This window comes from Crinia signifera, chromosome 4, assembly GCF_055691185.1.
Source record: "Crinia signifera chromosome 4, ASM5569118v1, whole genome shotgun sequence".
NCBI classification, from domain to species: Eukaryota; Metazoa; Chordata; class Amphibia; order Anura; family Myobatrachidae; genus Crinia; species Crinia signifera.
Window position 1 is genome coordinate 224988218 of NC_139220.1, and position 27503 is coordinate 225015720.

Consider the following 27503-nt stretch of genomic DNA (forward strand, 5'->3'; position numbering starts at 1 on the left):
GTAGTGACAAGTAAAGCAGCTGCTGTAATGGATTTATGAAAAGGCCGCTCAGTATCTCAGGTCTGTCTTTCTATGTCTAGCATGTCTTACATGTAATTATGATACATTATCTTGTTTCAACTATGAAATCAATAGTATAAAACATGTGAACGCTACAAGGGTCACCATTTATAGATATACTGTATATCCAAGGAAGTGAGCATAACCAAAATACTACATTAAACAACAGTTGCGTTATAGATTCTGGGATTTATAAATATAGTGGTCCATGAACTAAACCTCGAAGAGAGATAAAGAGGATGGAGATACCAGCCAACCAGTGGCGTAGCTAGAAATTTTTCTCCCCCCCTGCCCAAAAAAATTCCAGTGCCCCCCCAAGAAGGGGCGAGGCAATGGACTACGGGCGCCTCTGGCTGAGCAGTCAGGTAACCCAGGCAGCTGGTCCTGCTCCGTGCATATCCAATGAGCGGGGACCCAGCACAGTGCATATTGAATGAGCGGGTCCCCGCCCGTGCATATGTAATGATCGGGACCCACTCATTACATATGCATGGGGCGGGGACCCACTCATTCAATATGCACTGCACCGGGTCCCCCAGGACAAACTTCACTCAAGCCAGCAGTACTCATCACTCAAGGGCAGCAGCAAGTCCTGACTCCCACGCTTGACTCCCGTGCCCTTGTTCCTGACCTCTGCCCTTCTGAGATCTTATGCCGGAGCTCTCCGCCACCATTCACACTGCAGCAGTGACCAGGTGGTAGGTGCTCCTGATTCCCCCAGAGCCACCCCAAACCTCCCCAAGCGGGGCCTGCCACATGGTCACTGATGCAGTGCGAATGGTGGGAGCAGCGGCTGGGGAGCTCCAGCTATTTGCCATTAAATGACTTGTATCGCTATAGGAAACAGTGGTCCATGTACTGTATTCTAAAGAAGTGATTAACAATTGGGGACAAGCTTTAAAACTCTACATACGGTATATCGTAACCTGACCAATTTGTGTAAACATATGCCAATGCTGCTGTCGCCCGGAACTGTATTGAGGTGCCCACTGGTGGCTTCACAGAGCCAAGCAACTGCACACAAATAGCAGCGGGCACAGATCCTTAGATAATGCACTATCTAAGTAACTGTATAGCTGCTAGCAGTACTGTAAAACAGTGTTAGACGGAGACATCAGCAAGGTACGCTAGCACTGGCACGTGCATACAGTAGTGTGGCCATGATGCATGCGCAAAATTACTCAACTCTGCATACATCGGCATTGCATGCATTCCTGAATCAGGCCCATTGTGCAGTGCTTTGAAGTAAGACCTATGAAATAACAGTAAGCCAAGCAAATCTCTAACATATTTACTGTACATTAAATATGCCAAACTAAGTCATTCAAAAACGACACCATGACATCTTAAGTAGATGGACTGTAAATTCTCTTTTAAATCCAGCAGAAGGGAAGCATACTGATCTAATGTCTCTTCACATGGCTGGCAGTCTCACAGATGGTCACTCTGCATCTCTGCAAGTGTTCCCTCCAGCATATCCTTGGCTCAGTGCCATGTTTGAACAGTGTGGCTTGCCCTACAGTGCTCCCAATTCATTAGGTTTTGTCATTATGTATTGTATATTCCTCTAATTGTAGATATAACTGTCTATGGTCACCGACATCACTATAAATGTTTGCCACTTAGCAGGGTACACCCATTAATACGTAATGTTTTTCTTCATTATTACCTTAGACAATCATTAACTAATCTATGTGAGACTACATTATGCTTGGTTTCCAGCCAAGCTTAGGTGACAGAAGTGACTATGGCTAGGCAGAGGGTTTGAGCATGCAGTATAGTATATTATATATTGTATTTGAGCTTGTAATATGTCTGTGCTAGTCATTAAGTCATTTCTGTCTCCACAGCAGGTCTTTCAAGTAAACATCAGTACATTTTTGAGTTTGGGAGGAGACCTCAGCAGCTAAAAGCAAGCAACGCAAACACAATGGGTACCAACACAGATAAGTGAATGAGTAGTTTTGCGCACCCAGCAGCCGTAGGTCAACTAATTCTTAAGGTCCCTCAAACCTTCACCATACACCACAAACAAGAAATAGAATTGTGACTTATCAGGCGCTTGGAAATTCCACAATTATCAGGATCCCTCTCATGTGCATCCGTATGCAATAAAAGAGAAATGGCATAAAATGGTGAAGTACGTTAAAACATCACAATTTAATCACAATGGCCACATAAAATATACAGTTTAAAAAAGCACTACAGATAAAGTGCATCCAAAATCTTCAACAATATATCCTTAAACAGGAGGAGGTATAGCAATTACCAGATGGTCTGGAACTAGCTCTGGAACGCGTTTCTTCCTCACTAGGAGGACTTTTTCAAGGTGTCTTGAAAAAGTCCTCCTAGTGAGGAAGAAACGCGTTGGTGAACTGCATTTTAAGCTGCTTAAGAAAGGAGGAACCAGAGGACCACTAGAGGATTGCCCAGCCGCATTCACGCTAAGGATTGGGGACCCCTGCTTTGTTTGGAACTGCGTAATAGCTAGTTCCAGACCATCTGGTAATTGCTATACCTCCTCCTGTTTAAGGATATATTGTTGAAGATTTTGGATGCACTTTATCTGTAGTGCTTTTTTAAACTGTATATTTTATGTGGCCATTGTGATTAAATTGTGATGTTTTAACGTACTTCACCATTTTATGCCATTTCTCTTTTATTGCATACGTGATGCACATGAGAGGGATCCTGATAATTGTGGAATTTCCAAGCGCCTGATAAGTCACAAACACAATGGGTGATTCATGTTAACTCGGCAAGCACTGAAACACCGCCCCGCCGCATGCATCCCCTCGCAGGAGAAATCATTTGATGGTTGCCAACAGGGCTTAAAGTGGTCCTGGAGAGGTGGTGGAACTCCATTCCCCTAACAGGCTTTTCTGTTGGAATTACTGTTCAGGGCTGTGTTAGAGGTGGAACTCAGTTCCCCCTACCATTAGAGGTGGTGGAACTCAGTTCCACCCAGTTCCCCCTCATTTTAACCCCTGGTTGCCAACCATCAAATTATTTCTGCTGCGTTTGGAAATAATTGTCAGTCTCAACTAACATTTATTTCTTTGGGTGTCTGCCAAAGAGGGGGCAGGTGCTGACGTCCTGTGACATCAGCCCCCACCCCTAACAGGCACTGGCCCACCTGCATTCCCTTAAGAATGCCCAACGTTTTCAAGGGGATGCCCATAAACGCTGATCGTTCCCATGGCCGAGCCCCGTTTCCTCCTCCGTCCACGCAACAAACGGGCCGGCGAGTGTGCAACTCGCCATAGCCATTTGGTGCCGGGTAAACGCATTTCAAGACCCCCAGCAATCGGAACAGGCCTGAATTTGCCCCATTCTGAATGATAATGAATTAGGCCAATGGAGATGGAACATACAAACTTAGCACATACAGTATACACCCCCCCCCCTAATTAAAAACAGACCCTATGACCCCAGTGGTGTGAAAGAGCACGGTTGAATCCTTGTGCCTCAAAACACTAAGTTATAGCCAACAATGATTTGTCCTTGATTCATGTATATGTGTACAATATGTTAAATTTCTTAATTTATGTGAAATACACAATACTGACCTAGGGGAATCTTGGCAATTTCATTTTGTGTGCCATTATGAATAGTCCTTTGTCTGAGGTAATTCTGTCCATAGCATATTTGTTATTAGTATTATAACCCTTATTTTTCAAATGACAAGTTAATGTTTATTCAAGAGTACAACTTGCAAGTGATACATAGTAGCAATATAAAACAGTATCTTAAGGCATAAAGGATAATGAGATCTATTTGCTAAAAGGTTCACTGCCATGAAAGATCTTCCAGTACACTGTGAAACCCCCTCAAGGTAATAGTACAGTTGTATGCTGCATTTATAGCCATAGACGAAGCACAATAACTCTCCTTAATGCGGTCTTAAGAGTTCAGTACACTAACCTGGCACAAAATTTGGAAAGTAATCAGTTGAAATCACTCTAACCAATTGAATCACAATGAATTTGTACCAGACTGATTAAAATAGAGCACTAAACATACTGTAGGGAAGTAGCACTGCTTGTGCTCCAGCCTTATTATTGGTTCGCAACCATCAATGTTTTTGTTTGGGATGTCAGTGGTTTTACCATGCAATGGCCACATTCTGATGTTTGCCACCATCCCGCCCCTAGTCCCATCCACAGCCAACCATGCTGTAGAGGGTTTTTTCTGCACATGTGAAGATCACATGAATTTTTTGGAGATGATCAGTTACCATCACATCGAAAGATTCAATGGCAGATGACCAGCCATCATTTGATGGTGGACTTTCAATGTCCATCCCTACTTGTGACATTTAATACTGTCAATTGGGCTTTGTTACAATACCAACATAGTAAATTTTTCATGACGGTTGAACACAAAACAACAAAATGTATTGAGAAAAATGATACCCTTTTTTTGTCTCTTTATTGTATAGTTTATACTTGTCATTACTGTATATCATTGGCTGGGTGGTACCCTAGTAGCTAGCCCATTGTTTGTTGATTCCTTATGTTGTTCTTTCAAGAGTATTGAGATTTATCTGAAAATATCATCATATACACACAAGCTAAAGGCTAAATGCTAGAGCAGCGGTTCTCAAACTGGGGGTTCACGACCATCTCAGCTTGGGGTCAATACGTCATGCTGCTGATCATCAGGATGATGACATCTCTAATCTCTCAGTAATTTTGTGCCCCCACAATGTTGCCGCATACAGATGGAGCCGGCCTCTTCATTGCAGGGCCTGGCGAAAGTATCGCCAGCCCCCGCCGTGCATGCGAGACACTCGTGCGCCCCGTGGCAACAGAGCTTGCCCAGGTCCCCGCCGCCTCTCCCGCCGGTCCCCCTCGCTGCCCTGACCCCCCCTCCAACCCTGCCTGTCTCCCTGAAGCACAGACGGGCAGGGACCCGCATCACCGCCATCGAGAGCCTGGGATGCATGCGTGTCCCAGTTCAGTATAGCCCCTGTCTGCCGGCGCTCGCCAGGGGGGAGCCCTGGACAAGGATGACAGGGGCTCCATCTATATGTACCATCTGCTGACCTCACATGTGTGGTGATCATTCTGCGGTAACTTGATGGGGTCCTGTAATATTTAGTTAGTGGCCCCGTCAACAATATAACATAGTTAATTGACTGGCGTGCGTTCCACAGCGCTGGAGCGCACAGCCGGAAGTAGCAAGAAAAGAGACCTTCTAAGCAGCGTCATGCGTTCCACAGACATGCCACTGGTTTGTCCGTAAGACCAGTCGAGTACGCCAATCTGATTGATGAACGGTGCTGGTTGATCCTCTCTCTTAGGGTTCTTATCATTTTTCCCATGTACATAAGCCCGCATGGGCAGATGAGGTAACATATTACGTGGTCCAGCTGGCAGTACAAGCGGTGCTTTAGATAGATTTTCATACCACTATGAGGGTGGTACGAAAATCTATCTAAAGCACCGCTTGTACTGCCAGCTGGACCACGTAATATATTACCTCTTCTGCCCATGCGGGCTTATGTAGTGGGAAAAACGATAAGAACCCTAAGAGAGAGGATCAACCAGCACCGTTCATCAATCAGATTGGCGTAATCTACTGGTTTTACGGACAAACCAGTGGCAGCACACATTCTAAAGGAAAAGCACCAACTGGCCACATTGAGGTATATGGCAATCGATTGGGTACCTCCACCCCCTCGAGGAGGTGATCGGGGTTTAATGTTACTAAAAAAAGAAGCTAGGTGGATTCACCGCCTGAACATCATCTTTCCAAGGGGACTTAATGAAAAGACACATTTGAATATTTTTCTCTAGCTCCCTGAACTGCTCTGGAATTGTGTGGATTAGATGTATTATTGTATTATGTGGGCGTAACCTTAGGCTCTAGACAACCTTCAACTTGCCAGGTGTTCTGCTGGCGGACTCTTACCAGCGGTCTCGCTGTGGAGTGCGCCTTCATAACTACTTGGCAGTTGTTTAAAATGTGTGATATTTGTTGTCTGTCCGACTTGCATATTTAGCGTTTTTGAATGTGTGTTTTCTGACCCTTGGTGCCCTGGAGTCTCCAGAATTACCCATGCAGACTGAGGTTGATACCCCCATCAGCCATTATTGATTCTGCAATATAGCCCAAATTGTGAACGTCTCCGGTGTTTATAATATATGCATACTGTTGCACTGTGGGGTATAGATACGGGTGATAGCCCGTGCCCACAGCCTCTTAAATAATTTTTAGCATATTCTGACTGTGCAGCAGTGTTCAGCGTGTATCGCTGACATCTGCTGCTTTGTGGAGCGCTGTGCGTTCCGGCAGAGGACTGTGGAACGCATGACGCTGCTTAGAAGGTCTCTCTACTTCCTACTTCCGGCTGTGCGCTCCAGCGCTGTGGAACGCACGCCGGTCAATTAACTATGTTATATTGTTGACGGGGCCACTAACTAACTAGTAAGATAACGACTATATTAGACATATGTGTTATAGGCACAGTTTTTTCTTTGTAGCTGTGACTATACATGTCACAATATGTAGTATTCAGTGTTACCTGCGTGCAAAATCCTGCTGGCTCTGTCTATTGCTGCTGACAGCTCTGTGTGGTTAAAGTCTGCATGCTGATTTCAGCTTCTGATCCACTCCATGCTGCAGGAAAGTCTGTGTGATCTGAGCTCTGCTGATTAGTTGCAACACCTGGTAACTCTCTCCTGCAGGAGAGTTCAGTGTGAACTGACCATGCTCAGCCTTCATTGATTAGGGCACCTGTGAGTAATTAGCTCCCTGTGCTTCCTATAAAAAGGCAGTCTCTGGCAGACAGAAGCTGCCAGAGTATAGGCTCACAACCTGCTCCAGCGTCCCTTGTACTTCACTGTATTCCTGATCACCAGATACTGACTTCGGCTTGCTTCCTGACTATCCTTCGGCTTAATCCCTGTGTACCGTGAATCGTGGGTTACCTGTGTATGACCTCGGCCTGCCTCCTGACCACTCTCCTGCCTGATCCTCGTGTATCGTACCCAGTGATTACCAGTGGACGACCTCGGCTTGCCTTCTGACTATTCTCCTGTCTGACCCTTGTGTACTGTGCTCCGTGACATACAAGTGTACGACCCGGCTAAGATGACTACGCATAATCCTGAATCCACGCTACCTGTTTCCAAGGGGTTACCAGTGCCACATGGGGAACCTGCTCAGGGGACCGCGACCGGCATGTCCATAGCAGCAAAGCCCAAATCCCAACTGGAGGGGTCACTGGTGAACACCTATGGCGTGGTAAGACTCCGCACCCCTGTGTCAGGTCTAGCCAATCCCCGGCCTGGTGACCAGCGTGATGTACCTGAGACCGTGACAGAATACTCTGGCCCGAAAAAGGAGCTATGGGAGCAACTGTCTGCTAGGGTCTGTAAGCAAGAGCAGAACCAAGCTCTGATCTTACAAAGCATACAGACTCTGTTACAGCGGATGGACTTCGCTTCATCTCCTCCAATATCCGTGGAACCAGTGTCAGAGGCATTGAAGATTCTTCACCTTTTAATGCAGCAGTTGCAGGAGCTACTGACTAAGGTGTTTTCAGTGATTACCGTCTTACTAGGCAGTCCTTCTAGTGGCACGGTACCTTCCACTCTAGGTTCAGTGCCTGTGAAACCCTCTGATGACATTCAGGGCACTCCAGTGGCATCTACATCTGTGCCCTGCAAGAACAGGTACCTGAGTCATCCTCGTCCCCAGTTGTCTGATGAGGAGCGCCAGCGGCGTAGATCCCTCAGCCTATGCTTTTATTGTGGAGCCCAGGATCATTTCATCGGGGATTGTTCCCTACGTGGGACCCGAAATAGAGCAGTAGATTCTGTTCTAACCCAGAGGGAATCCTATGGTTACAACTGGGGTCCTAGGACCAAAATTTCTTTGAAGAACTGTATAGCCCAGGTCCAGCCTCGGGAAGGTGTTCATGATCGCAAGCCCCAAGAGGGGGTCCTGTTGGTCCAAGTCCATGAGAGGGTCCAGCCAGCCTCACCCCAAGAGGGGCCCCTGTTGGTCCAAACTCAAGAGGGAGTCCATTCAGTCTCACCCCGAGAGGGGGTCCCATCAGTCCAACCCCAGGTGGGGGTCCTGTCCATCCAGCCCCAGGAGGGGGTTCATGGTTACAAGCCCCAGGAGGGGAGTATCAAACCCAAAGATGGGGTCCTGGCAGTCCAGCCCAAGAAGGGGCTTCCGAGTAATGTGCTCCAGGAGGAGCTTCCTAGTGTTAAGTCCCAGGAAGGGCATCAAAGTGCTGTACTCCAAAAGGAATTCCCCAGTGTTGAGTTCCGAGAGGGGTCTCAGAGTGTCGTGCACCAGGAGGGGTCTCAGACTGTCAGGCTCCAAGCAGGGTCTCAGAGTACTACACCCCAAACAGGGTCTCTGAGCATTGCGCCCCAGGTGGGTTTCCTGAGCACTGCACCCCAAGAGGTGTCTCTGAAGGTGGTACCCCGAAAAGGGCGTCTGAATGCATTACCCAAAGAGGAGTCTCTGATTGTGGCTTCCCAAGTAGGGCCACAGAGCACTTTGCCTCAAGAAGGGGCTCTGTATGTCACCCCAAGTGGGGGTTCCGAGTTTATCACCCCAAGTGGGGGTTCCGAGTTTATCACCCCAAGTGGGGGTTCCGAGTCCGTCACCCCAGGTGGGGGTTTCGAGTCCGTCACCCCAGGAGGGGGTTCCGAGTTAAGCACCCAAGAAGGGTGTCCCCAGTTAATCACCCCAGATGGGGATTCCGAGTTAATCACCCCAGATGGGGGTTCCGAGTTAATCACCCCAGATGGGGGTTCCGAGTCCTCCACTCCAGACGGAAGTTCCGAGTCCTCCACTCCAGACGGGAGTTCCGAGTGTGTCACTCCCAGTAGAGATCCATCTGCCCTTGCCTTCGGGCATGAGGACCCATCTGCCCTTGCCTTCGGGCATGAGGACCCATCTGCCCTTGCCTTCGGGCATGAGGACCCATCTGCCCTTGCCTTCGGGCATGAGGACCCATCTGCCCTTGCCTCCGGGCATGAGGACCTATGTGCCGCGGCCTCCGGGCCTGTCTCCGCTGCCTCCGGGCCAGTCTCCACAGCCTCCGGGCCAATCTCCACGGCCTCCGGGCCAGTCTCCATGGCCTACGGGCCTGCCTCTAAAGTCTCCGGGTCTTCCTCCGCAGCCTCCGGACCTGTCTCCAGTACCCTCATGGTCTCTAAGGTTCCAATGCCTGCCATTCAAGAAGATTTGCCTGTGTTGCTGGGAGTCCCGGCTCTACCCAAACTGTCCTCCAAGTCCATTTTCCAGGAGGATCCAGTTCAATTGGATTCATTTAAAGAGCCTCAGTTTGTCCAATTTGATGGAGATCTCACCCATTTCCAAGCCCTAGCAGACTATTATTTAGATGCTATGAACTCCGATCCATTCTCCGGGGTTAATTTGGCAAACATTGTCAAGTACTTAGTGTTGTCATTCAGGGGAGAAGCCATGGAGTGGGTTAGTACACTCATTGAGACTCATGACCCCCGACTAAAAGACCTAATTTCTTTTTCCAGGGCTGTGGTTGAAAGATTTGGACCCAAGACTCCTGGTGAGAGGTCTATCCTTGCCGCACCTGAGGTCAGTCAGAGTGGTGAGTCAGCTAGACTACATTCTAAAATTCCCAGAGCATCTCCAAAAAATTTTTTGAGACCCGATTCCTTGAATTTAAGAGGTGGAGTTATATGTGTAGGTTCTTCCAGGTTGATGATGGATCCTCATGAACTCCCTACACGAACCATGGACCAGGATTCAAGTTCAGAGTGCGGCTCGGATCATGATGTCACTCCTTTTCTGGGACGTCCAATATTATCTACTGCCCGTTTTGTAGAGCCAAAGGTCACACATCAGTCAACAAAATCCAAACAGTCTTCCAAAAAGAAGAAGCACCGCAGACGACCTTGAAAATTTCCTTGTGGGGTGTTCGGAGCCCACCCCTAGAGGGGGGGGTAATGTCACAATATGTAGTATTCAGTGTTACCTGCGTGCAAAATCCTGCTGGCTCTGTCTATTGCTGCTGACAGCTCTGTGTGGTTAAAGTCTGCATGCTGATTTCAGCTTCTGATCCACTCCATGCTGCAGGAAAGTCTGTGTGATCTGAGCTCTGCTGATTAGTTGCAACACCTGGTAACTCTCTCCTGCAGGAGAGTTCAGTGTGAACTGACCATGCTCAGCCTTCATTGATTAGGGCACCTGTGAGTAATTAGCTCCCTGTGCTTCCTATAAAAAGGCAGTCTCTGGCAGACAGAAGCTGCCAGAGTATAGGCTCACAACCTGCTCCAGCGTCCCTTGTACTTCACTGTATTCCTGATCACCAGATACTGACTTCGGCTTGCTTCCTGACTATCCTTCGGCTTAATCCCTGTGTACCGTGAATCGTGGGTTACCTGTGTATGACCTCGGCCTGCCTCCTGACCACTCTCCTGCCTGATCCTCGTGTATCGTACCCAGTGATTACCAGTGGACGACCTCGGCTTGCCTTCTGACTATTCTCCTGTCTGACCCTTGTGTACTGTGCTCCGTGACATACAAGTGTACGACCCGGCTAAGATGACTACGCATAATCCTGAATCCACGCTACCTGTTTCCAAGGGGTTACCAGTGCCACATGGGGAACCTGCTCAGGGGACCGCGACCGGCATGTCCATAGCAGCAAAGCCCAAATCCCAACTGGAGGGGTCACTGGTGAACACCTATGGCGTGGTAAGACTCCGCACCCCTGTGTCAGGTCTAGCCAATCCCCGGCCTGGTGACCAGCGTGATGTACCTGAGACCGTGACAATACAGTTGAATAAGACTGTGTATACTTTATGTCTGCGCTGGGCTAGTTCCGGTGCTCAGGGTACTTAAGGAGCTCAGTGTGTGAATGAGATATGCCTGCTACTGTGGTGTTTCCTTCACTGTGTGTGGTCTTGACAAAGGGCTGACATCAGCCCGAAACATCGACATGCGATATAGTTGACTTGGTGATGTATTAAAAAATTTTCACTGATTGGCTTTATTCTGAAGACTGGTGAGTGCTCTTTTCAAAAAAGTACTATATACTGGCTACAGTATACCCCTGGGACTTTTTAGCCTAAAGATTTGCACCCCCGCTGATGTAATTGGAGGATTGTGAGTGCTGGCATCCTATACAACATATATATATATATATATATATATATATATATATATATATATCATATTAAACCCCCCCCCCCCCCCTTGCAGTTACCCATTTACCAAGTTTATACTGCCTTTACTCTATGTTTTGAAAGTGTAATATTCTCCCCTGTGGCCAAGTGCAAGAGGGCCCTCCTGTCTAAAGTGCCCCGGGCATCCGAAAACGTTATACGACACTGGTCCCAGAGCAAAACAGGTTGAGAATCCCTATGCTAGAGAATCACTGGTTTGGCTATAATAAAACTACTGCTGAAACATTTCAGTTGCTTACAGATCCATTTTTAGTGCATATGTTTACCCATCCAAATCTTTCTGGGTAGTTCCACCCTAAAGCTGCTTATAAATATAACAATCAGTTGATTCAAAAAGCTGTAGAAATTCTTTTGAATCAACAAGGCGTCTTATTAAAAAATATATTTTGTTTTCAATACCAGACCAAGTCGACCTTCAGTCAATGCAACAGCATGGTTTGACAGATCGTATTAGAAAAGGATTCAGATTATTCTCCTAGCAAGTAAGGTAACGGCCGTGACAACACAGCAAGGCCGGTGAGTGTAACCAAATGTAAATAAAATATTGCAATAATAATAAAGATTCCTAGCTATTTGAATTATTCACAAACAAGAATTAACTGAAATGAAATGTGGGAAAAACATTGCAAGTGGACATGTGCCTGTTATAGGAAGCAATTCTAATTTGTGTAAGTTCACCCTGTAACCGATGAAAGTCCTAAAATGGCTACTTCTAATTAATTTCAAGAATTGTGGGTATCAAAAAATTCTGTAATTAGCCAGAGTTGGGCAGCATGCAGCAGTCTAACTGTTGAAGCGCGCACCCAGTATGCCAACACAACATTTTAGTAAGCTCTAACAGAAAAACTGTGGTAGGGTGTGCTAAGAGGTATAGTTCCAAAGCAGCTGGAGTTCCGCATGTAGCCTAGAGCAGTGGTTCTCAACCTCGGTCTTCAAGGACCCCCAACAGTGCACATTTTCCAAGGTCACTCAGCAGGTGCACAGGTATACTCATTGTTGGCGTATTGCGACGGAACTACCATAGGTGTGCAGCGGTCAGCCTCATATAAAAGATAGTCACAGGCATTACCTTGCAATCAGATAGGGGTCTTTTAAAGGTATAACTTCTTTATATAGAACTGGGTAACAGGATCAATGTAACAGGACAAAACATCAGCATTCAGTAACAGCTTATTAAACTCAACATGTCTGCAACATGTGCTTCTTCCTTCACTCCATCAGACAACATGACTAGAAGCATCAGAGAGATACAGGAATATAACAGCAGACACACAATACATATCACAGTATATCGCCATCTGCTGTCCCTCCAGTGCACATGCATATGTATGAAACCCACAGCCTGTTGCATATATTCCAATACTCATTCCTCACGGACACAATTTTAAAGGTGCACAAGTGAAGCTAATTATTTAACTTGCAATTCTGTGTGGAGACCTGGAAAATGTGAACTGTTGGGGGTTCTTGAGGACTGAGGTTGAGAGCCACTGGCCTAGAGTACAAAATTGTACTGAGATTTATATCAGTTGAGGAGACAAACTACTGAATTATAGAGAGTACTGTTCTGATGTGAACTACAGAATGCCTACCCCATATAAAGCCATGATGATTACAATTAATAATGGAGGGAAGAAACATCTTGACACTCTCTCTCTCATGATCTTTGCGAATCATCTATATATAAGTCTAGTGTCTGTGAGTCTCCAAAACTCTGCCATCTGCTGGCAGAGAGTGAAACTATATCTCTTTCTCACACATGCACAGACACAGAAGGTAGCAGACTAGTTTTCAAAGCTTTTTCTTCGAGCGGGCTTACTAGTATCTTACTGTATATCTACATTGAGTAACAATAATGATGCATTTTAATATAGGATTAACTTGTACTGGGTGGTACAAAAGTCGCAGTACACCCTGGAAGGAAATAGGAAAACCAAATACTCCAGTAAGATATGTTCGGTACATACCGTAAAAGATAAAAGATAGCCTGCCTCACCTATACCTTACTGGAGTAAGAAATACTCACTTACCTCTGTTTGATCCCTCTCAGCTAGATATAATAGCCACAAGATGCAGATAGGCATATATGCCTAGCCTTTATAACACTAATATACTCTATCATATTTTTATTATTCTATTGTATTAAAATCACAATTTTTTTCTTTCATACAAAAATTGAGAACTAATTAGATGTAACATCACAACAGGGGGTTAAATGCTTTGTTTGTGCATTTCAACTCTTTTAATAAAGTGGAAGTAAGTACACAGCCTATTAATTCTGGTCATATCAAATCCACTTTATGCAATGCACCTGAAGCAGGATTAATTTGACAAGCACAATTTCAGGAAATGAGCCAAAGAGCCAGCAGGTTGGTATTTATAACAAATGGAGGAACAACTTGAGAACAGTATCAGGCTAGAACACAGTAGTGTGGTGTGGCAATCACATACTAATGATTACCTGGGTTTGCAAACAGACATGATTACTGAATGTGGCTTCGTGAAGCACAAGAGCCACCAACAGAGATAGAGAACGCGGCAGCAAGTCCCATGTTATCCACTTTCTGCACTCATTAGGATAAAGAATGACAATGTCAGAAATCCTGACATCCTTCTTTTATCTTTTCTTCTTCACGGTCTTATCCTGAAGCAGCAAATCTGTTGACTTGTTTAAAATATTTAACAAGTAATAAGCACGCTGGTTTATAGTTTCTATTGCTTGCTCAGCTAATGTTCCCTGCAATTGTCTGCATACTTAATAAATGCATAGGTGGAAAGGGATGCAGTTACGATCCTGGCGGTCGGGATCCCGGCGTTCAGAATCCCGACGCCGGAATCCCGACCGCCGAAATGCCGACACATTCTCCCTCCTGGGGTGTCCACGACACCCCCGGAGGGAGAATAAATTAGTGTGCCGAGCGTAGCGAGGCACCGGGCCCGCTGCGTGGCGAGCGCAGCGAGCCCGCAAGGGAGGGCGATCCACGTCCCCCCCTTGTCGGCATTTCGGCTGTCGGGATTCCGGCGTCGGGATTCTGAACGCCGGGATCCCGACCGCCAGTATTCAATACTGAATCCGGTGGAAATGCTATGTAACATGTTTAACACAGGGTTGCCGACTTTTACAATCTCCTCTCTGGGAGAACCCTGGAGAGGAGACTGTCAGCAGCACTTCTGAGGGCGGGGCTGATGGAGACATCATTAGTCCCTGCCCCCAGGGACTAAATAGGTGCAATCTGCTAATCGCAGCAATTTAAAACTCTGCCACCGGGGAAATGCGGCGGTCTGCCGGTATCCGGGTGGGTTGCCCACCTTTCCAGGGGGCCGGGAGGGGGACCCAATTTTCATAACCGGTAGGCAACCCTGGTTTAACATGAAATTTAGCTCTAACTTTGTCTGAATCCCAACTTTTATTTCAACTGTTCTGTAATACAGCTACCGTTCAGTTAATTCCATTTCCAAGGGTCACATTGAACTGCTACTTTCACAAAGCTGGATGTTTTAGTTTTAAGTTCTTGTCAGAGATGAAAGTATTTGAAAATAGGATTTGTTTTACAGAAGAGGAAGTTCTATGTCATTCTAAGCTAGAATTACATCCCAGGAGAGCAGGACTGGATTAATAGATTTGTCATCAAATAGGTGAAGCAAACATATCATCAATCCTAAACCACCGCCGCAATAAAACATAGTTTCAAACATAACTCTAGGCTCAGTAACTCAGTGGTATCACTCCATTAACACTTAGCACAGCTAATATCGGAAACCTGTTTTCATCAGAGTACGGGGAAGATGTACTGTACTAAGCCTTGGAGAGTAACAAAGTGGATAAAGTACCAGCCAATCAGCTCCTAATTGTCATGTCACAGGCTGTGTTTGAAAAATGTCAGGAACTAATTGCCTGGTACTTTATCTCTCACCAGTGCATAGTACATCTACCTCAGAGAAATATCTGCTGACACAATTGCCCGCTCTCTCCAGAATCTACAGGAACTACATTTGGAGGGATACAACATCTAAACAGTAAAACAAACTTCTAAGCCGGCAGTGATTGACAGATCAATTGTGATGCACAAATCCCAAATGTAATCAAAGGAAGATCAGGGTGCCTGCACGGCACTGAAAGGGGCATGGCCTCTGAGTGCTCTGAGATCTCCTTGACATGCCCCCTGTCCATCCGTCTCCGGTGAATAGATGCTGTGCACATGTGGATGTTTTATCATTTTGGACAAAAAAGTGAAAAAAAAACCATGTCGACCTTCAGTAATGTTGACTTCCATACATGTCGACCTTCAGTGGTCCACCTAATGTTTGTCTATCCAATGATCCCATTCCCAATGCTTCCAATGTAAAGCAGCGCATACCTCTCTCTCATGGACAGCTATGTGTCCTTTAATGGCTAACAACACTTCATGCAGGCATTACTAGGGATGCCTACAGAAAAAATCCTTTATCATTAAAATGAAGCACTATTTTTATAGTGTTTGTGTTGCCCTTTTCTGTTTTGTTTTAACCAAACTACTGTATATACCAAGTTCTGCCTCTATTTCCAGTGTACATGTAGGATCGGTTAGGCAAAGTCATGCGTGCTGGTACCTAACCGACCAGGACATCGGTGACAGTACGCTCAGTTGCTCCAGTGACTCTGTCCTTCTGATGAACAGAAACAGAAATCCACTCTGTAGGCGAGTTCTTCATGAAAAGGCACCATTACGTAGACTATACTTCTTTACTGACAATTATTTCAAGGTCTGTCTAGTAATGATGATGAGATGACTAGGTTTCCCCTCACAATGAGTGTAGTGTTTACCGGCTCTACATATTGTATTTATTATCTGTCATGTACATGCTGTAAAAAGGAAAATAAAAAAAATCTGTCTGGATTTCTGCCATTGGTAGCGGGACCATGATTTATACTTGTCCAGTATGGGGGTGGATCATTAGGTCAACAGTGTCTAGGTCAACAGTCAAAAGGTCAACACATGAAATAGGTCAACATGGTCAAAGGGTCGACACAAGCAGAAGGTCGACATGGAAATTGGTCTACATGAGATTTTCTTGTTTATTCTGTGTTTATGTTGACGTAGGGTGAAAGGATACCATATAAGTGTATGCTTTCCCTGGCATGGCTGGCTGCATTCAGCACACTATTATATTATCCCTCTATACCCACTGGCATGGTAAAGTATGGAACAAATAGGTTTAAAAAAAAAAATCACAAAAAAACCATGTCGACCTATTTCATGTGTCGGTCTTTTGACTGTCAACCAATAGTGGTCGACCTTTTTACTAGACGCTGTCGACCTAATGACCCCATACCTCCATTACCGTAGCCATGACACTGACGATATTGACTATCTGTTTTTGGCAAGCCTGCAGTTTATCTGTAACAAAGGTATATGAAAGGAATCACCAGTTTCTATTGCAGTGCTCCCAAATGGTTTTTAATGTGTTTATTTATTAATTGGGTCAAGTTTCAAGGCTATTGTGGGCCTTATTGAGACGCAAACACAAAAAGTGACCAACCAATGTTGTATATGCAGCAAGTGCACATCTCTCTCCCTGCATGTAACCAGAGTATGGTGGGAGGTGTTGCATCACAGTGAGAGCATAATGCTCCAGTACCAAGCTCATACATACATATAACTGGAAATGTATAAAATATTTGTAATTCAACTATTTTGTTGTCCTCATGATGACAATAATTCCTGTCTGTGCATACTTTTAAGACCCAAACACACTGGGTGACTTTGAACTGAAAGTCGCTGCAAACAGCATGTTTGAGGGGCTTTCAGCTCAAAGCCGTCCAGTGTGTATGCCCCGGTGATGAGCAGAGAGCGCTGCTGCGCGCTCCTGATTCATCGCTTGGAAAGCCGCTCATCTGCTGGTTATACCAGCAGATGAGCGGCTTTGAGGATGGCTTTGCATAGCACTGCGCTATGCAAAGCCATCCTCTTCTCTCCGTCGGCGCTGGGCAGGGGGAAAGCCGCTCAGTGTGTATGCACTGAGTGGCTTTCCCCCAGCGGTGAATGCGATCATCGCTGTCCATACACCCTGGGCATAGTCACCGAGTGTGTATGGACCTTTACTTTCATCTATTGTATTGTTGTATTACTTGACAATTTGGGGGAAATTTACTAAAGGAATTTTGTAAAAAATAGGTGTATTTGTATCCATAAATACACTTAATTTTTACATTTACTATTGATAGCATATCAATACGAATACGAATTGCCGTATTTTCGGGATAGTAAATGTCAAAAATAAGTGTATTTCTGGATACAAATACACCTATTTTTTTTTACAAATTTCCTTTAGTAAATTTCCCCCCTTGTATGTAGACCTGGCACCTGATGCTTCAATAAAAAAACATTTTATAAAAACAAAAAAATGAAGTATCCGTCACTTGTAGCCAATGAATATCCAACCAAACAAGACCATTCCCTTTCTCAGAGCAATATAAAATACCATTTTTCAAAAATTAGTGTCTGGTATTGGTATCTGGTTCTGCAATTAAATTACAACAGCTGGACTTTTTACTTAATTTGCATTTTAAGGTGTCTTAAGGTGCCCCGGACCGTCCGTTCTGTACTATGAGATGCGCGCTCCCGCGCATCTCATCGTACGCTACAAAAAGTATGTGCTGCACATACTTTTTGTACTAGGTACACATCGCATTGGATCACAGTGCATGCACTAGGGATGCGATCCGATGCGATGCGTGCTAATTAAGTGCCGAACGTATCCGTTTAACGGACCGTGTATGGGCACCTTTAAAGCCCATACACACTTGATGATTTTCAACTGAAAATCAGTCAAAGCAGCCTTTTTGAGCGATTTTCAGTTGAAAATCCCCTAGTGTGTATGGCCCAGCGCTGCCCGGCTAGCAATGATGTGTGCTCCCGCATTATCGCTAGTAAAGTGGTTCATCTAATGGTTTTACCAGCAGATCTGGCGATGATGGATGGTTTATCACCCCTCACTGCCGTTTGTGTACGCTGCCTCTGGGCTGAAAGATTAGCCACTTATGTTTACATCTGCAATTGTTACTGCACTAAAAGTAAGTAATTTTAATTCAACATACTGAGGCTTATTCTTCTGATTGCTTTAGGCAAACAGTACTATTCTGAGATTTGTAGTTCACCAACAACTGAGGAGCGATAAGTGGCAAATTCTTATTCTCTATGAAGTGATATAGCTAATAAAGACTAGTTCGTAGTGAAAGATAAATGGATCCTGCCATTTGTTTTCATTTGTTTTGCATTATATACCATTATATACAATAAATATTAGTACTGTCTGTCATAACCACCCTGCAGCCATCTAGGGATAATTGTCTCTTCTTAACATGGGAGTCATATTCTCTAAAATAATCTGAAATACTTAGATACCATAAAATTGAGTAATAGACCCATGTATGAGGAGAACATCCATCTTATTTTGGTAAGCTGAACAGCTGTCCCTGCCTCTCTGAGGCCAGAGAGTACTAGAAGTTATAATATTCTGCTATTCTAGGTTATAAATCAATAGTCTCTACATTTTCCATTACAGTACATGACACCATCAAATCAAGTGGTGAAGCACATTCCTCTAGGTAGCCACCACTGTGACACTGTGAGGAATATATAACTGCAAGTCGCAATTGTGAGTATAAGTCCAACAGCAGACAAACCACTCGAAGAATTCCCTAAGATTACATCCAATTTGGATGAAAGAATCGCATAATATGAGAGAATAACTATAATATAGTTTGACTATATAATATTAAAGCCATTAAAACATAACTGTGAACAAATCTACAAATTCAATACATTTGGGTGGAATTATATGTAAGGTAAGTAGGTAGGACTATCCGAGTTATCTAGCTATGCCAATTCTCACACCTAGTGGTTCCCACAATGACCGTTACAGTCCTAGGGAGGGGGTGTATTTATTTGATTGCAATTAACTTGCAATCATTTTGCCGTCAGCAGATGCTTATCGACACGGTGGTCAGCAATGTGTTAGCCCTTTTTGCCAGAAGAGAACTCATGAAAAACAGCTGGACCTGTAACTGCTTATGTATTTTGACCCGGCCCTTGTAATTTTTGCAAAGAGGGGCCCACAGGCTTCAACAGCCAATACCATCTAATGACAGTTTTATATATAAATAAGTATAGCAGGCGTAAGCTGCTAGCTCTACGCTTTCTAGAGCTGGATGAATGCGGCCACATCACAGCTTCATAAGCACCCGATGCTTCCGGGTGCGGCATGCTGGAGTGAGCAGCAACTCCACACAGCTCCGTTACCCACCCAGCTATACCGCGATATAACCCTGTCTGCACCCAGGAAAAGCCGATCCCGCTCCCCCCGTCGCCTACCTGAGGCTATGGACGAGCAAATTGAGCAGCAGCCGCCATCTAAACAGCCGCCGTCAGCCCAACAACAGAGGCAGGAGAAACGCCGCATTCAACAAAACATGGCGCCGGACGGAGACGCGACCCCGGGAACGCCAGCGGCGAAAAAACCCATAACAGCTAACAGCTCTCCGGGCACCCACGACGCTTCTATCTCACAAGGTATGGCTGCTATAAACCAGGGAGAATTGATAGCGCTGATCCAGGCTTCATTAGCGCCATTACTGCAGAAAGCTGTCTGCGATATATCAGAGCAAATAGACAAGCTCTCTGACAGGATGACTGAGGCAGAGGCCCAGATCAGTAATAACATGGACGATATACAGGCTTTACAGAAGTCTGTTAAAAGCCTTAAACTGGAGAATAAGCACCTCTCAGACAGAATTGAAAATGTTGAAAACAGAACTAGGAGAAATAATATTAGAATAACTGGAATACCTGAAACAATTAAAGATGCACAATTGGAACATTTCTTCCGCAATATCATTGTAAAAACACTGCAACCTGACCCCCCATGCACAGATATAGTGGTGGAAAGAATACACAGGTTGGGAGCTAGTAAATCACAAGCTGAATCTAGACCCAGAGTTGTTATTCTAAAGATATTGAACTATCTACATAAACAAGCTATATGGGCTGCATCCAGAAAAATCAACCCAATCAAATGGGAAGGACATACTATCAGGATTTTCCAAGACTTTTCTATTGAAGTATCAAAGGCCAGGAGATCCTTCTCACCAATATGCTCAGCTATGATACTAGCAAAATGCAAATTCTCTATGCTTTTTCCTGCTCGCCTCAGGATCCTTACTGACACAGGTCCCCACGATTTTCTGGAACCTAAAGCAGCAGAGAACTTTCTTCTTCAGCATCGCCTGATTCCTAATGGGAGAAAAGAATCTCAGGACACTGCAAACGCTCCTAAAGCTAAAGTGGGCTGACATAAATCACTCCGAGCTCAGGATAAGATATGTTTTTCCTTCTCCTTATAGCTACTAAAAGCTATTTAGAGGTAGATAAGTGGCTCCATAAGTTAAAGGGGCACATGATTTTTTGCAGCAGCAAATAAGTTTTGGTTTGAATAGTTGCAGACAGATAATCTGAATACTCATATATTTGAAGCTGGGCGGGTGACAAGGCCTTGCCGTTATAGTGAATTAGATCTTCACTTAGTAGATAGAAGTTTTCTCTATAGATAAGTAAAGTTGTGACAACGGAAGTCCATACTTAATTTAAAGTACATAATATTTAGCTGTACGATTTTTGATTTTAGTTTATGTAAATAAGTAAGATGCCTGTCTTTGTCTCCCTTTGTATGTGTTACTCTTTCCCTTTCGTGCTGTACCTCCCCCTCTTATCCTGGAATGCTATTACTATGACTCTTATGCAAATTGAATGTCGGTAAAAATTGCATCTCTTAATATTAGAGGCATACACACACCAGCCAAGCGACGTAAATTGCTGACATACCTCAATAAACAAAATGTGGACATTATATGTCTACAAGAGACTCATCTCTTAATTGAGGAGGTTAGAAAATTGCAGATACTTGGCTGGTTGGTAGTGGGTTCATCTTCACTAAACTCAAAATCATGTGGAGTAGCCACTTTGGCTAAAAGATCTTTAGGTGCTCAGGTTAATTCCACAATAGTTGATATAAAAGGAAGGTATATAATATCCGAAATTGAACTAAATGGTAGAATATATAATTTATGTAACTTATACGCACCAACGCAGTATAAGAAATCTTTTTTTGTAGAGTTGTTAGCCAAGCTCCACACTTTGGATCCATCCTCACTTATACTCTGCGGAGACTTTAATTTAATCTCATCTCATTTGCTGGATAGGTCACCCCCCTCGAAACATCCTTCCCCACTCCCGAAAATAGGTGTCCCCTATATAGTTAAAACGCTTAATCTGGTTGATGTCTGGCGCTCCTTAAACCCTATTGGTACCGACTACACATGCCTCTCCTTGACCCACAATACGTGGTCAAGGATTGATTATGTGTTAGTTGCTGAAGCGCTCTTCCCCTATACTAAGTCTATCAACATACAACCCCCAATCCTATCGGATCATGGACTTATAACTGTAGTAATAGATCTACCTAACACAACACCTCCTTCACGTGGCTGGACTTTCCCATCACATTTAGCGCAAACACAAGAATTACGAAACAAACTGATCTCCACATGGCAAGAATACTGTAAGAATAATCCCAATGACACACACTCTAACCCAATGACATTCTGGCAAGCGGCTAAGGCCGTCTTACGAGGAGAAATAATTGCTCATGTCTCTAGACTAAAAAAGAAACAGAAACATAATTATCTTGAACTACAAAAAAATTTAACAGAATCATATCAGGCCTTTAAAACTAAATCATCTCAAGAAAATAGAACAAAATACCAGTCAGCTAAACTGCATTTCGAGGAATACCTCAAAATACAAGGGGACAAATATCTCTTTAACGTTAGTTCAAAATTTTTTAAATTTGGTAACAAAGTGGGATCCATGCTCACTAATCTCTTAAAGGGATCTAGAAAGAAAACAGTAGTACACCCATTAATCAAAGATGATGGCACCAAAACTGACTCAGATGAACAAATTGCAGAAGAAATGAGAAAATACTATATGAAACTTTACACACCTCCCTCAACACCTTCCGCAAATAGTAATCAACTACAACCTCTTGATACACATCAAACCTCTCAGACAAACCCTCCCTCATTTTGGGATTTACTCCCTCTCCCACAAATAACAGAAAAATCACGCAACGCACTGGTTGCTCCGATCAGTGCTGAGGAGGTATCGTGGGCCATTGGGAAACTTAAACCCGTTAAGGCTCCTGGCCCTGACGGGTATTCAAATGAATTCTATAAACTTATGGAACCACATATTGTTCAGTCTTTGACTGCCTGTTTTAATTATATTATGGATCATGAGACGCTCCCTCAGTACTTCTCGGATGCAATAGTGCGGGTTATTCCTAAAGCAGGAAGAGACCTTAGCAATGCTGGTTCATATCGTCCAATCTCTCTGCTAAATACGGATTATAAATTATTCACAAAAATTTTAGCAGAGAGATTGAGACTGATATTACCGACAATAATCCACAGGGACCAGACTGGCTTTATAACAGGCCGCCATTCTCTTACTAATGTGCGAAGGGTCCTAGCTGCAATACAGCATTCCAATACATCCCATAGTACTACAGATACACCTAACATGATACTCACAATTGATGCCGAGAAGGCGTTTGATTTAGTATTATGGCCCCATCTAATCAACACCCTTAACCAATTCGGATTCCCCTCTAAATTTATAACCACAATTCGCACAATTTACTCCTCTCCTAGATCCTCAATAGCCTGCAATGGACTTCTATCTAACTACTTTCAGCTTGGTAGGGGAACCCGCCAAGGATGCCCCCTATCCCCACTGCTTTTTGCCATAGTAGTAGAACCAATGGCAATAGCAATTAGATCTTCCCCACTAATTCATGGTATAAAATTGAACACGGAAGAACTCAAAATAGCTCTTTTTGCTGATGATACCCTGATATTCCTCTCGAAACCCTCTCAATCAATACCAGCTCTTCTAAATCTTATTCATTCTTTTGGAGAAATATCGGGATATAAAGTTAATATCTCGAAATCTGAAATACTGCTTCTAGCAGGAGCGAACCCCTCCACCCTACAAAATCTTAACGTCCCATTCGCTTTTACTCAATCCAGTTTTAAATATTTAGGGATTCAAATCTCCGCTGACCTGACTAAGATATATTCGTTAAATTTCTCTCAAACCATAAATACCATAGCGACCAAATTAGCAGCATGGAAGGATCTTCCTGTATCTCTATTGGGGCGACTGGCGATAATAAACTCAATAATATTCCCAAAAATATTCTACAAAATGCAGATGCTTCCAATAGCACTTTCACGCACTGATATAGCACGCTTAGAATCCATGTTTCTAAAATTCATATGGCAGGGCAAAAGGCCTAGAATTGCTAAGTCAAAACTACAAACGCCACGTTCTGAGGGAGGTTTTGGGTTACCTGATTTAACTACATATAATCATGCTATCTTTTACAGATATGTTTCCGATTGGGTTTTAAATAAAACCTCCTATACTGATCCCATCTTTGAAAGAGCTGTATTCCACCCATATTCCCCGGGAGCTTTGATTCAAACTAAACTCTCAGCAATTCCCATATCTATCAGAAATAACATACTGTTCAGGGACACCCATGCTGCATGGATGCTGATAAATAAGAACTGCAAACGAAATCCTTTTACCTCACAATATATACACCTATGGGGAAACCCAACCTTTACTCCCTCTATTTCTAATCCGATGTTCAAAACGTGGAGAAACGGGGGGCTTGACCTATCCAGCAAAGTGTTTGATCCTGGCGGCAACATACATACATTCTTATTTCTATCCCAAAAGTATGATCTACCACAATCACACTTCTTTCTATATCTACAAATGAGACATTTTCTTTTAACGATTAAAGCACCTCACCCACCCTCAACTATACCTACAATTATCTCCCAAGTCACTTCACTAGATCTACTCTTTAATTATCTAGAGATTAAGCAATATAAAATTAAACACCTATACCAGTTCCTTAGGAAACAGAAATGTTTAGATAACGCGCAATGGCAACTTCTTCTAGATAAATGGACACAGGATATACCCCAGATAACAAATCTAGAAGATATAATAGGATTACATATGCTCTCTTTGAAAACACTTAAGTCTGTGTATCTGCAAGAAGTGTATCTCCGTACGGTCCATAGGGCTTATATTACACCACACAGACGCAAATATATGGTCCCTGAAGAAACAGGCAAATGCCTTAAATGCAACCATGTAACAGCAGATTATGCACATTGTATGTGGTTATGTCCCAAGGTTAGAAGATATTGGTGGAAAGTTTTAAATTTTTTATTTGAAATATTTCATGTCAGATTCTCTATGGAGCCTATGGCATTAATGGGACTATCTTTTCGACTGTGGCCCATGGACAGCATCAAAGGACCGAATCTAGCATTGCTGATCACTATATTAGCAATCGCTAAAAAATGCATCTTAACCCATTGGACACAGAAAACTGCTCCACAGCTCGGAGATCTACGGCAAAAGCTCATGCAGATACTGTATTATGACAGAAAATATGCCAAAATAGATTCCACAAATGGGACTCAGAAATTTCTTCAAAAATGGACTCCTATGATTGAAACATTGGATGCACCTACCAGGTCTCATATCCTGTCGCTGTTTATTTCCACATAGGAGTATAGAAGATGGTCTTTACTTTAATATACGATATTGGAAACGAAAGGAGAAGCCTGGAACTAGGTTTATGCATATGCTTATTCAACCGATATTACTCATACAACAAATAGCTTTAATATCTTTACTTCCCCAGTTGGGCAGAACTCAGACTAGAAGTATTTCATTGACTCTGGTCTGGAGGAAGTTAAATCAAGAATCATTGTATGTTTTATTGTTGGTTTAATGTCTTGGATTCATTTAAAAATTAATAATGCATACGGAAACAGTATATAGATGGTTTATACTTTATTAGAAAATGAAAGAAAGTGAAAGATACATAGGCTGATTACTCACAAAGAAAAGATGTCCCCCTTTAACATGTCTAGCTATATAACTCAGATATATAGCCATAACAGAAGCAGACAAGAAAATCGACATTATTATGCTTCTAAAAATAACTACGGAAGAATGTAAAGCAAAAGGAAAAAAAAAAAAAAAAAAAATAAGCATTCCATGATCCCTCCCCCCCCCCCCCCCCCATTCCTTCCCTTTGTCCTCTCCTATCTTCCCTTGTCTGTTATATGTTATATGTCTTCTGTCTTTTATTTGTCTTTATTTAGATTTTAATACATTATATGCCTTGATTGATTAAAATAGATTTATGCTGGTATACATATCTCTGGAAGGGACTGTCAGCAAGATTTGATTTGATGGTTGATATGTTTGTTCTATGTGTAGCATTATTGTCAACAGCAATTATATATATAAATATGTTGATTTGTGATACTGTTTGATATACAGAAATGTCAAAAAAATGTGTTAAGATCTTATATTTGTTTATGTGAAATATAACCCAATAAAAAGCATTTAACATAAGCACCCATGAGTGCTGCTGTGCGACAGCAAAATACATTTCTAATCAGCATAACTATGGGAGTTATCTGCTGTTGGGCTCCTGCTCCCAAGGGGGCACCTCTACTCCCCTGCTACTTTGAGTTAGTTAATTGAAAGCCATTGCTATTGCTTCTGTGGCTGACTCCCCCTCCTAGCCGGACCATATTCTTGTCACACTCTTTATTCTAAACATATATACACACACACACACACACACACATGTATACATATATTTGTATAAGGTGGTGTGTGTAGGGGGGTGGGGCACCAATATTTATCTTGCCTCCAGGCAACTGGGATGAACTTACGCTACTGTTTCTAATATCAAGGTGAAGTACAAAGTCCTTTAGAATTTATCGAGTAACAATTAAAAAAAGGTTACTGCCTTTCACAGGTGGTGCACAAGGAAAGAAAAATAAAAATTAGAATCTTGTCGGGTCAATATATTAGAAACTAATGACCTGAGTAATGCATTTTGCAAGGTCACTAGATCACAATCTCATGCATTTAATTGAGATCCTGTAACCTTACAGAAGGCCTGCCTCCACTACTTATAGGTGACAGTAGAACTTTAGCTATTTGGTATCTGATATAGAGTACTGTATACATACAGTGCATCCAGAAAAAGTATTCTCAGCGCTTCACTCTTTCCAAATTTTCTTATTTTACAGCCTTATTCCAAAATGGAATAAATTAATTTGTTTCCCTCTAAACTCTACACACAATACCCCATAATGAAAATGTGAAAAAGTTTTTTTTGCAAATTTATAAAAAAAAATATAAAAAAATTAAGAATGCTCAGCAGCCAGAACTTCTGTGCGAATCAGGCGCACCAGTCAGGTGACCAAGCAACTGCTGGAGGTAACGTCGGAACTCAGCGATAATCGAACTGCTGGATACTGGAGTTGAAGTGTGATTACTCAGACGTGCTGCATAGTGGCTTAATAAAATTGCTACTTATCAGAGCAAAATATCGCATAGAACTGGACCAAACCAATATATATTGTGGCAGTCCAGTCCGGATGCCCCCCCAGGTCTTTGCAGAACAAGACACAGTTGTTCAGTTTCCCCAGGCCAAAACTACCTGGGTTTAGAACTAAGAGAAATACTGGAGAATCCCATCCATGCAGGACCTGTTAAGGTGTTGGAGCAAGCGCATCCAGTAATCAGGGACACATGTGTAACACTTTCTTAAAGCTCATTAGTGCAAGGGCTCAGTGCTCTTGATACCAGCAAGTGGCCAAGCGATAGAGGGTGGTGGACCAATGGGTTATGCCCCTTTCAGACCTTAATTTTTACCCGTTATTTTGACATTTTTTACCGTTTTAAAACGGTAATTTATGCAGTCTGAAAGGTGCAGAGTGAATTTACCATTTCTATTGAACTGGTATTTCTAAACGGTAATAAAGCAGGGTCCTACCCGTTTCAGACCCGTTTTTTTCATCCACTGTTTTCTATGGGTTTAAACGGGTTCAGTGTTGTGAAGGAACAAAAACTGCATTGAAATGCCATTTAAGGACAAAAACTGCACTGAAATACCGTTTAAAGACATGCGGTGTGAAAGGGGTTTTAGCTGGAAGACCCGTTTTTAGAAATGTTTTAAAATACCTGGTCAAAGCCAGTTTTGCGGTCTGAAAGCAGCATTAGTGACAGGGAGCCTGAGACTGTGTACAGT

General features: G+C 43.4%; 1 protein-coding gene across 1 annotated transcript in view; it reads right to left on the reverse strand.

Annotated features, from left to right (window-relative positions):
- The window catches only part of UNC13C (unc-13 homolog C), a 536500-nt gene that overhangs the window by 208780 nt on the left and 300217 nt on the right, over nt 1-27503 (reverse strand). The gene's annotated exons all lie outside the window — the stretch shown is intronic.